General features: G+C 40.3%; 1 non-coding gene across 1 annotated transcript; it reads right to left on the bottom strand.

The window, feature by feature from the left end:
• Positions 1-8,814: 8,814 nt before the first annotated feature.
• Positions 8,815-8,887, bottom strand: TRNAK-UUU (transfer RNA lysine (anticodon UUU)). Its single transcript has one exon. It is a non-coding gene; the product is annotated as a tRNA-Lys (tRNA).
• Between the last annotated feature and the right edge of the window lie 2,416 nt (positions 8,888-11,303).

Here is an 11,303-nt window from a genome sequence, read left to right as displayed (position 1 = left end):
CACTCTGTTATCCCAGCGTTCCACGTTTTAAGGACACATGGCTCTGGGAGGAAGGAAACCATGGAGGAATGTGTCAAGTTGAGCTGATTGGGAACATCAGTGATCAGGGATCCTGATCACCAAACATCCCACTGTTTACAAGGCCATCCACAACTTACCAATATGTCACATTTTAGTAAATAACCCAACGCCTACACGCACTCATATATATTACACAGACACACAATAATAATATACACTGCAACAAAACTGTGTTTTCATGGAACACAGCTTTACCTTTGTCACAATGGTCATTCCAAAAGTCCACTATCAGCCCTTTAAAAGTTCTATGTAATGTATACCACTCTTTATGTCACAATTACATTCATCTTGCTGGGTGAAGTAATGGATTTAAAGAATACTTGAAACATGGGAAAAAAGGTTATGAGATTTCTTAGGTTTTTATTAACTAAACTAAGAGTTTGAAGGACAGTTTTACCTCCTCAAAATCACTATACATGATGAACCAACCCAGTGAAATTCCGCTCCAGGAACAGCCCAGTATAATGTATAGTTAAATGAATTGGACTTCTTAGTCATTGCCATTTTGGTCATTCTAGCTGGGAAAAAACTACCAGTGTTGGTTCTTTATAATAAATAGTCATGTGAGGGAGTTAAAACCACAGCTCTCCCTAAACTCTGCAAGGTGCTGACTTCTCCACTTGTGTTTCCACAGGTAATAAGGTGAACAGGTGAGCTTCACGCATACTAATGATGTAACACAACAGGTGCTACACTCGTTTCTCCATGGCCTTTTCTTCTCATGATTAGCTTAAAATATTCATCAGTTTCTAAAACTTTGTTCAGCGCTCCTCCTCTGGAAGTTGAATGACATTTTAATATAATTGGACATTTTGTGCCTCACTTGATGTTAGGTGCACACTATGAGTAATAATAAATTATAGTTTTCAGGCTTTGTGTAAAGGTTTAGGGGTGATGTCATTTTAAATTACTTATGCACTGTATAGCATTAGAGGCACCCTATTAACTAAGCCCATCCTGTTCAGAGTTCAGAGGCCTTGAGTAGTGGAGACCCTGTATTAAAAGGACAGTAATGCCCAATTTGCTTTAAGGATTTAACCCTGCATCATCCAAACATCACAATGGCACAATATTATACTAAGAAGATGAACAGGCCATCAAAGAAAGTGGTTGGAAACAATGAGTTCTGGAGAGGGCTTCACATAGAAGTAATGGGAAAAAAAAACAACACAAAAAACATTCTACGCACTAACCCAGTGCTGACAATCAACAAAAGGAGAAGCAGAAATGTTTCTGGTGGTGTCCAAGAAAATTCAAATCAGAGTAGCTTATGGGACAACTGTTCCCACGACCTCACCCTTGAAAATGCGAGTTATCACTTTATTCCTCTTCTATCGCATAATAGTCTTTATTCTAGCTAAATGATAAAGAATAAGAACTAAAAAAAAAAAAAAAAAATAAGCTTTTATCTGTACTGTATACTTACTGAGCCCATGACCCTTTTTAGGTTTAGCAGTATTCAGTAATTATTTCTGAAAGCTGCCCATGAGAAATCATAGACTGTAAAGATGTCTTTCCTCTGATAGCATCTGAAATGACTCACACAATAAAAATTCTATTCGTTGGCATCGTTTTCTGCTTGGAATGGAGGGGTTTGAGTCAGTGAATCCATTAATGACCTTATCCAACAGAAAATAGATCTACATGAAATAGATACATGACAGTAAAGTTCTGCAGTTTTCTTGGAAACATTATTACTTAATCAATTTCTGTCTTCACAGTGAGCTTTGATTTGCATTTTATATTCAGCATTTTCCCTGATATGGTTATTATTATGGTCAATCTGTTGAATTTAACTGGCGATTACGTGACTATGTAATGAGGCTGTTATTTAAAATTTGTCTATTTGAGAATGATGACAATGGCATAAGAATTGTGATTTACATTTTGCAAAGTGTCCCAGAGACATCAGTGACAAAAAGTCTTATAACTGACACCATGTTTATCCCTAATCAACCTACTGATCAGGTAGATGCTATTCCTGAGGAGTACAGCTACTGGATTCTGGGCCATGGAAAGATACACTATATGGACAAAAAGTATTGGGACACCTGGCCATTACACCAACGGGAACTTTTATGACATCACATTCTAAATACATAGACATTAATACGTAGTTGCCCCTTTGCAGCTATAACAGCTTCCACTCTTCTGGTAAGGCTTTCCACAAGATCTTGGAGTCTTTCTGCAGGACTTTTTGTCCAGTCATCCAGTAGGGCATTTGCGAGTTCAGGCACTGATGTTGGATGAGAAGGCCTGGCTCACAATCTCCGTTCCAGTTCATCCAAAAGGTGTTCGATGGGTTAAGGTCAGCGCTCTGTGTAGGCCAGTCAAGCTTTTCCACACCAAACTCGCCCAAACATGTGATTGTGCACTGGGGCACTGTCATTTGGGCCTTCCCCAAACTGTTCCCACAAAGTTGGAAGCATAGCATTGTTCAAAATGTCTTGGCATGCTGAAGGAGACATACCAAGACATTATCATACATTTTCCCCTATACATTGTATACATTGTATACATTTGCACCGCATCATTTGTATTGTCACATTTGCCCAGTATATGTATGAATCCTGGGAGCATGCTATTATATTTCCTATAAAATGCACCATACTTTTTTTGTTTCTTATTTTTAGGTTAGAGAATATAAACACATTTTAAAGAGAAACAAGTTATGTATATTCAGAAGTCTCATGATCTATTAGATACAACTTCAAGCAAAACTCAAATACTCAAATTGCAGTAACTCCATTGTATAGACTTTAGCTGCACACAGAGGTGCTCAGAATCGTCTATTGTTTCGGTATCTGAAGCAAAGCGGTGTCAGATGTCCTCATCAAAGTTAGAGGTGTTCAATAATTCAGAAGACGTTTGAAGCTGGTAGGTTCTTTGTGGAACAAATTAAATGTATTCCATTAGCATTTGCCCCCTGGATCTTTATGATTTGAAGACGCTGGGTCACTACGAGATTTTTTGTGGTCCCTAATTTCATATTCACATATAACAAGGAGTTATAGATTAAAATTAGGCCATTGCTTTGCCATACTACTTTGAATTGTTTGTGTTAATGGCAGATTAATGCCAGGAAGGTGCCCAATGTAACATGCAGAATGGGTAGTACTTTTACCATGATGGGATCTTTTGTTTACTACGTTCATGGGGCATCTACACAGACCCTATAGTACTAGGACAATAGCTTTGTGTTCTCCAACTGCTTTTCTTATGCACAAAGCACATACAGTGATGTATTGTTCCAGCAGTAACACAGTGTCTTAGAGTATGTAATATCTCTGACATGTAAATCATCTGTCGCTATGTTTCTGATGTCGGAATGTTGTAGCCATACAGCATTCTTAAAAATGAAATATTCCCAGTCAGACACACAAACATAAAGGGAAAGTTGTAATGCCCTAGCAAGTAGATTGTAAAGTGCTATGGAATATGATGGTGCTATATAAAACAATAAATAATAATACTTTGAAATGATGAAAGCTACTTACGATGGCTGGATTGTACCTTTAAGTAAAACCATCAAATGAAAATAAATCTTCCATCATTCTGTTACTCACTAAAATTAATTTACTGGAAGGTAGCTACAATTAAACAAGTCAGTGATTATATAATATGGATTTCTTGTGTTCAGACTGAGTGGAGTTAATGAAAGTTATACACATGATTGGTAGTAGTATTAATGAGCGGATGCACTGGCAGTAGAAAAAAACTATGTTTGTTCCAGTACAATAAAAAATTAAAAATTGAACAGAACATTCAGTCAATTGTAGCAACAGAAATTCAATAGCCCAACGACAACCCTGTGATGGTGACGCTACAGAAAATATAATATATAGTGATATATGTGAACAGAGTTTTGGACTGTATTTTACTGCCTGCTACTTTGCATTTCCCTTTATGAAAATGCTGCTAGAAGAGACTCATCTGTTTTAGTTCCACCATGCACGTAAGCAGCAGCTAGAGTCTGTTTAAAGGACTGCGTTGGGTTTTATGGGAACACACCCACAGTATGCAGGGTAGCATTCCCCTATGCTGCCACATTCAGCTTTCCATAGGGAGCATGACCTGGCACCTACCACCATACAGGGTATTAACGTTGCTATGGAGACACCAGAGCAATGCAGCAACAAATCAGTTAATGAGACCTTCTCCAGATGTGAGATACCTACATGCCTATGTATATAGCCACACCTACCTTCCCTTCCTTCCTTAGTTATTAAGGTACCTCCATTGTGCCTCTTGTTTCCTGAAGTGCCTGTTTGCTGCTATTGTTATATTTGTGCTTTGACCTCCAGTCTGTTTCCTCGACCTAGAACCTTAGTCCTGACCTCTGCTACCCCATGATGACGCTTTTTGCCTCTCTCCCTCTTGTACTACGTCTTTGGATTTATTGCCCTCATGCACCCATTCGCTGCCTCCATGAGGTTGCCCTGCGACATGCTCCCTATGCTGATCATTTCTAGGGGACTGCCAACCTGCTCCAGTTAACCTTTGCTGCTTTCATGGTCCATCAATCTGCAGAGGTAGCAGGGAGCACCAGTGCTCACCTACTTTCTCTGCTTATCCGTCCTCGTGGTAAGCCAGAATTAAGTCTGACCAGCAATAAGAATGATTGCGCATGTGTGATGCTATGTGATCCCGGATGACCCATTATGTCCTCAGATAGCCTTGTGTTCCTGCTCTTTTACTACACCTTTTTAGCACCTAGGCTTAATTTTACACGTCCATTTGTTGGTGTGGCATCCCTGAGATGTTTCAAAGTGTATTTATGCATATTCCTGACGTTCCTGTCTCCCGGAGTTCTAGCACCTGTCTATTTGTTTCTGCATCAGTGGGTCATCATACTTCCAAGGTATGTTACAGAGTCTCCACCATTACAGGGGTCTCTAACCCACCATTACAGGGGTCTCTAATTTATTTTTGAGAAAGACCAATTCATTCCACAAATTGAAATCAGTTTCCAATTGAGTATTAAAATTAACAATAAGAGCCATATAAAGAACCAATCATGGAGTAAAACAATTATCTGTTATAGATGAATTTACCGTTGACAAATATGAACATGGGCAGAAACCGCCACATTTCTCTAATGGACATTACAACCCATGCAACATTTCTTCAAAAGGCTTTTGATTTGTGATGTCACAAATATTTTTGTTAAGGATAAGTGACATATATCTCTGAGGGAGACTGGGACAGGGGAGCAAAGTTTTTCCTGGGAATACTCAGGGCATAAAATGCTACTTTCCTCACATTTTTGGATAAAAATTTTTTGCATAGCTCTAGTTCAGAATACAGAGCAATTGATAAATTAGATTTAACCTTGATAATGGGAGCCTTATAATGTTTTCTGCATTACTGTTATCCTCTTGCTTTGGCCACTGCTGTTATACAATGTTTTGAGGAAGCTTCTTCAACATCCAAGTGTAAAACTAACAATATTACTAAACATTTTTAAAAGTTGTTTGTTTACATTTCAGCAGTGATCAAAGGCTCTATAGCTGGTCTTGTAACAAATCCCATGATACCCAAATTCAGACAAAGATAGAAGATATGTCTTTGTACGAATCGCAGAATTTGCCAAAATTCTGTGAATTTGCAATATGTAGGAATCTGAATGCACAAGTCTAGAACAGAGTTAAGTGCACAGTTTCGTACAAAAATCCATCCAAAGAAGCGTCACTATATATATATATATATATATAATTTTTTTTTTTGCTGAGAGCCTTGTTTGAGAGCAACTGTGTGCATAGGACTGTAAGGGACTCTGCAAATTGCTCTACAGGGAGTTCCATTTCCAACTTTTTGTTCCATCCCCTCTGGAGGAGAGTGAATTGGGGAAACTTGGACAGCTCCATCCCTTTAAAAAAAGTACACCCTTTATTTTACCCTGGATATTATAAAGTTTGTCTTGAACAGCAACTGGATGTAGCGAAACTGGACTTGTCATTTCCTGTGGTGAACATTAAGGTCCTTGGAGGTCCAAGGAAAGTATAAACCAGATTCCACTGCTCCTTGGTCCCACAGCAAACACTCTTTGGACTTATGTGGCATCTATCAGGTTGGCTGAAAAGACACAAGGACAAAGCATGTATGGCCATTCAGGGAGGCTTCCTACTTGGACATGCATCCAAGGAGCCGTGCAGATACAGAGACTGCCTGCAGTGCACTATGGTGAAGGAGACTGCACTACATTTGTTTTGGCAGTGTCCTTTTGCACAGACTTTGTTGAGATTCCTTGTAATAAACACAAATACTCTGTGGAGCAGAAGTTCCTCTTCTATCACTCCATTTTGCGATGTGATTAACTAGGAAATATTTGATCTTGTGGAGGGAACAAGACACTGATCTACAGCTTGCTTAAAGACTATTCCACAATAGAAAGAAGACTAATCACTTTTGGCCCTCTCGACTTGGACTTTTTTCATAACTATTAACACCATTCCTTGTCGAGTTACTGTTACTGCAATGCCACACTTTTTTCAGCCTCTGGAACTGTTTTGTTTTTCTGTTTTGTTTTTCTGTTTGCTTGATTGTTGGTGCTATGCTGCATCACCATACAGTACTTACAACTGTACAAGTGTTTTGATATTTAAGTGTGGTAATTGAATATGTAATATATTCATGGTTATTCTTTTCAGTTAAGAATTTGGATCAGCCTTTTGAATCAGCATTTGCCCCCCTGCCCCCAGGCCAGTCCTCCCCTGATATTTTTGGTGATTGTGTTCTGCACTGCCTTGCAGTAAGCCTTGTATATTATATGTATGTTCTGCTAAATCAGACAGTGACAACATCCTTTCTTTATTCCTGCTATTAAATTCACTCTCGCACTAACAAAAGCCAAATTGAAGTTTTGTCATTTGTTTGCGTGATTTGATGTCTAATCCCAGATGGCACAACTAGCCTTAATTCCGTGCAAGGAAACTCATTTGTGAGGTTTTAGTTGGATTAACCATAATGCTATTTCTCATTTTTCATTTATTGCTCCCTAAGTAAAATAAAGGAGAATCTGCTTTATATCTATAGTAGTACAGAGAAGGCCCCTGACAGATTACCTTGAGTGATTTACAAGAGCTGGCAAAAATGAAATGCATAAAAATTCAAGGACAACGCTATCAAGAAGCAAAGATCATGTTAATTCGGCATATATGTCTCATTTTAAACACATCCCTGTTCACACACACAAGTAGACATCCCTGCTCTCACACACACACACACGTACACATGCATGCTTACACACACACTTTTCAATTTTGAAAAGGCATGGGGAGACAGGAACAAGGGGTCGACTGTAGTTACACCAGTGGTACAGATGCTCCTTGTGAGATACCCTGAGCTGTCTTCTGTACAAAAATATACATGGGGGGGGTATTTTGAGCTGGTGGGTATAGGCCTCTCAAAATTAAAGTTGAGCAGTTCAAGTTTGAAAAAGGCAATTGTCATGTTCCATTTTGTGCCCCATAACTTCCAAAAACCTTCATACGTTGGGTACATTCATACGTGTTCTGGTATTTTGCCCAACTGAACTAGTTTGGAGACAATTATCATAGTAAAATATTACAAAAAAAAGCACTATTTTAATGTAGTATTCCTTCTAAATGTTGACCTATACATCTCAAAGAAAGCTCTATCTATCCCTGAAAAAGATCATATATAATTAATGTGGGTACACGAAAAATTAAAAAGGAGGATTATGGTTAATGAAACAATGTAAAAATGCAAAAAAAGCCATAGGCTTTTGGGTACAAAATACCCTCAGTGTAGAAGGAGTTAAGGAAGTAGGACATAAAAGTTTTGTTTTTTAAACAGTGTGTCATTGTTTCTGCAGAGATCTGAGTCATCCAGTGACATGGAAAGAGATGCTCATTGGTGATGTCACTGTCAATCATTGTTTCTTATTGTACATAACACCTTTATATATGTTATTAAATATTATTTATATATTTGCTATTTTTCCCATGTATGCTACATGGGGAAACTATTTTAGAACTACATATTAAATGTAAATATTTCTCATGTACTTATTTCTCATGTACTTGAAAAACTTGATATACTAATATGATTGCTGTATATGGTTAGCAAATAAACGTAATTCAGCCTGCCAAGAAGAATTGTCATCTACCCAACTTTTGGCATCATTACATTCATTTATTAAATTGCCTACAGATTGTGCCTTTCATTTGTCAATCAGTTACTGTTTTGAAGATACCTGGCTTAAAAATATACATTTTTAAATCTTTCAATATCTGATATTATCAAAGAGGGACACTTGTTTTAAGATGTGTGGTTAGGGTGTGGTGCTGTACCAACACTTTTATGGACACAATTACATTGCTTTTTAATATTATTTTCACTGCCCTCTTCTAAGGCTACCAGAATCAAATTCCACAAAAATGGAGGAATAAATTAACGGAGAGTAACAGTAAGTAAGGTACTTAAGAGGAAATTCTAGTGGAGTATATATTGCTTATCTTGATCAGGTAATATTTCGTAAGATTTAGTAAGGATACCAAACTGTAGCATGTTGGATTTGTATTAATTAGCCTATAAAAAATGTCTCCAGTTCAAATTTAGTGCTATAGAACGTATGTACTAATGTTTGTTACATTGCATTAGTTAAAAAAAAAGAAAATACAATGCAAGTAATAATAAGTTGAAAGGGTGTTAACTTGGTATATCCATGTATAAACAAAACACAATGAGCTTCAGAAAAAAAAAAATTTGCGCCCGAACAGGGACTTGAACCCTGGACCCTCAGATTAAAAGTCTGATGCTCTACCGACTGAGCTATCCGGGCTCTGACTTATTTAAAAGACCGCAACGCAAGAAGCGATCTACACCCCCTCTGCATTCCACTGCCTAAACTCCCACTCAGCGCTACGGCTTTTGCTGCTTTCTTCGGGACTCTTGGACTCAACATATCCACAGTCTGGCGAATTTACCTTTTGCCCCTGTTTCGTGATGGACATTTTGCGCATCTCACAGCTTGGAGCAGAGACGCTTCATAACAAGTCCTCTCTTCGAGGTCCTGCGACTACCACTTACCTGCAGCATGTCTTTGCGTCTGGGACTGGCCATCACGAGGATCGTCCATAAGTCTGTAGCTATGCCCTTTTCTACACATTCTGCTACATCTTTATGTTATTTGGTTTGTGCTCCAGTGCGTTGCTTCCACCTACCACTTCAAGATACTGGGGCACAACTTGATTCTTTTGCATTTTTTTTCTTTAAGCAATGGCTTTTTTTTCTTGCCACTCTTCCATAAAGCCAAGCTCTGTGGAGTGTACCGCTTAAAGTGGTCCGATGGACAGCGTTATCTTTGTCTCTTTGTTGCCTCTCTGATTGTGATTGTCTGGTCTGTGAGTTTTGGTGGGCGATCCTCTCTGTTACGTCGGATCAGGCACCACAGGTGATGGACCCACAATGCAGGAATGGCGAGAATATCCGATAAACAAGCCGGGATCGGGGCAGGCAGCACAGGAGCGAAGTCAAAGAACAATAGCAGAGGTCGGGACGGGCAGCACAGGATCAAGGTCAGAAGAACGAAAGCCGAGGTCTGGTACACGTGAAAATCAATAAGAAGGCACAAGAGAAACAAACACCCTGAGAACAAATATATGAACTCGTTGAACGGGCAAGGAAACATAGGACCAGGAAGTTTAAATAGAGCCAATGGTGGGAGAGCAGGTAAGATGACGTCATCGCAACCGGCGCAATAATAGCGTTGTCGCGATGGCAACCAAACAACAAAACCTCCTGCCTGTGTTACCTCCGCGAGCAACGCGTAAGCGGCACACAGGCAGAAGAGGCACTGGTCGGGCGCCGCGAGCAGGTAGCGGCGGATAGTTTCTCCGATCGCCGCTGATATGCTGCGGCAGCCCGATCAAGGCTGTCAGTGGCTGGGAGGCGTGCCTGCTCGATACGCACGCCCCCTCGTGTGCGTGCCGAGCGCACGTCAGTACACGAGGAGGACGTGCGCGAGGAATGCCGTGGGACCCCGGCCGGACAGGTAGGTACAACACTCTCTTGGCAGGTTTGTTGTGATGCCATATTCTTTCCATTTCTTAATAAGGGATTTAATGATGCTCCATGGGAAAAAAAGGCATGAGCCACTATTCCGGCAACATACACATTACATGTTTTCAGTGACAATGTCATTGTGTACGCCAGCCAGAATGGCTGGTGTGACATCCACTGTGCTAATAACTGTGTTGTAGCAGATATGAACATTTCCTGTGGTTCCCGTTGTAACAGTATTTTACATGTTCTTACAGTTCCATCTGGCATTTTAATGAAGTCAGTATGAACAATACACATGATTGCACAAACAGAGTGGCTCCCATCTCATGCAGACAACAAGCAAGAAAATATACAGTTGTGGCCAAAAGTAGCTGACTTCAGTGGGCAGTCCTGGTCGCGTCCCGCAAGGGCAGGCTCCGGGTAGCCTGAGCTAAGAAGTTCCCATGTAAGAGTCCCTCTTTCCCATGAAAATAAACATTTCCACTGCATTTCAGCCCAGCCCCAAAAGGACCAGCTGACATGTCAGTGATTCTCTTGTTAACACAGGTGAGAGTGTTGATGTGGACAAGGCTGGAGATCACTCTGTTGTGCTGATTGAGTTAGAACAAAAGACTGGAAGCTTTAAAAGTTGATTCGGGATCGGGGCACCACCAGTGCAGAGCTTGCTCAGAAATGGCAGCAGGCAGATGTGAGTGCATCTGGGATAGACTGATATTCTGCAAAAGGTACAGGGATTGGACTGCTGAGGACTGAGGTAAAGTTATTTTGTCTGATGATCCCCTTTCTGATTGGGGCATCTGGAAAAATGCTTATCCGGAGAAGACAAGGTGAGCGCTACCATCAGTCTTGTGTCATGCCAACAGTAAAGTATCCTGAGACCATTCATGTGTGGGGTTGCTTCCAAGGGAGTGGGCTCACTCACAATTTTGCCTAAGAACACAGCCATGAATAAAGAATGGTACCAACACATCCTTCAAGAGCAATTTCTCCCAACCATCCCAGAACAGTTTGATGAACAATGTGTCACAGTCCCGGGTCCGGCAAGCACGGGCAAGCTAATGCCCGTGCGCGACGGGCACCACGAGGTGGAGACCCCCAGAGACAAGTACTTACCCGATCTCGGCACATCCATGGTTCCTAAGTAGAAGACAGGGGCGTGTCGTCACAGCATAGCTGGGGGCGTGGTCTTGATG

This window comes from Sceloporus occidentalis, unplaced genomic scaffold, assembly GCF_023333645.1.
Source record: "Sceloporus occidentalis isolate IW3139 unplaced genomic scaffold, rSceOcc1.0.p SCAF_23, whole genome shotgun sequence".
Taxonomy (NCBI): Eukaryota; Metazoa; Chordata; class Lepidosauria; order Squamata; family Phrynosomatidae; genus Sceloporus; species Sceloporus occidentalis.
Note: the sequence above shows the minus strand (reverse complement) of the source record. Positions and strands in the feature narration are given on the sequence as shown.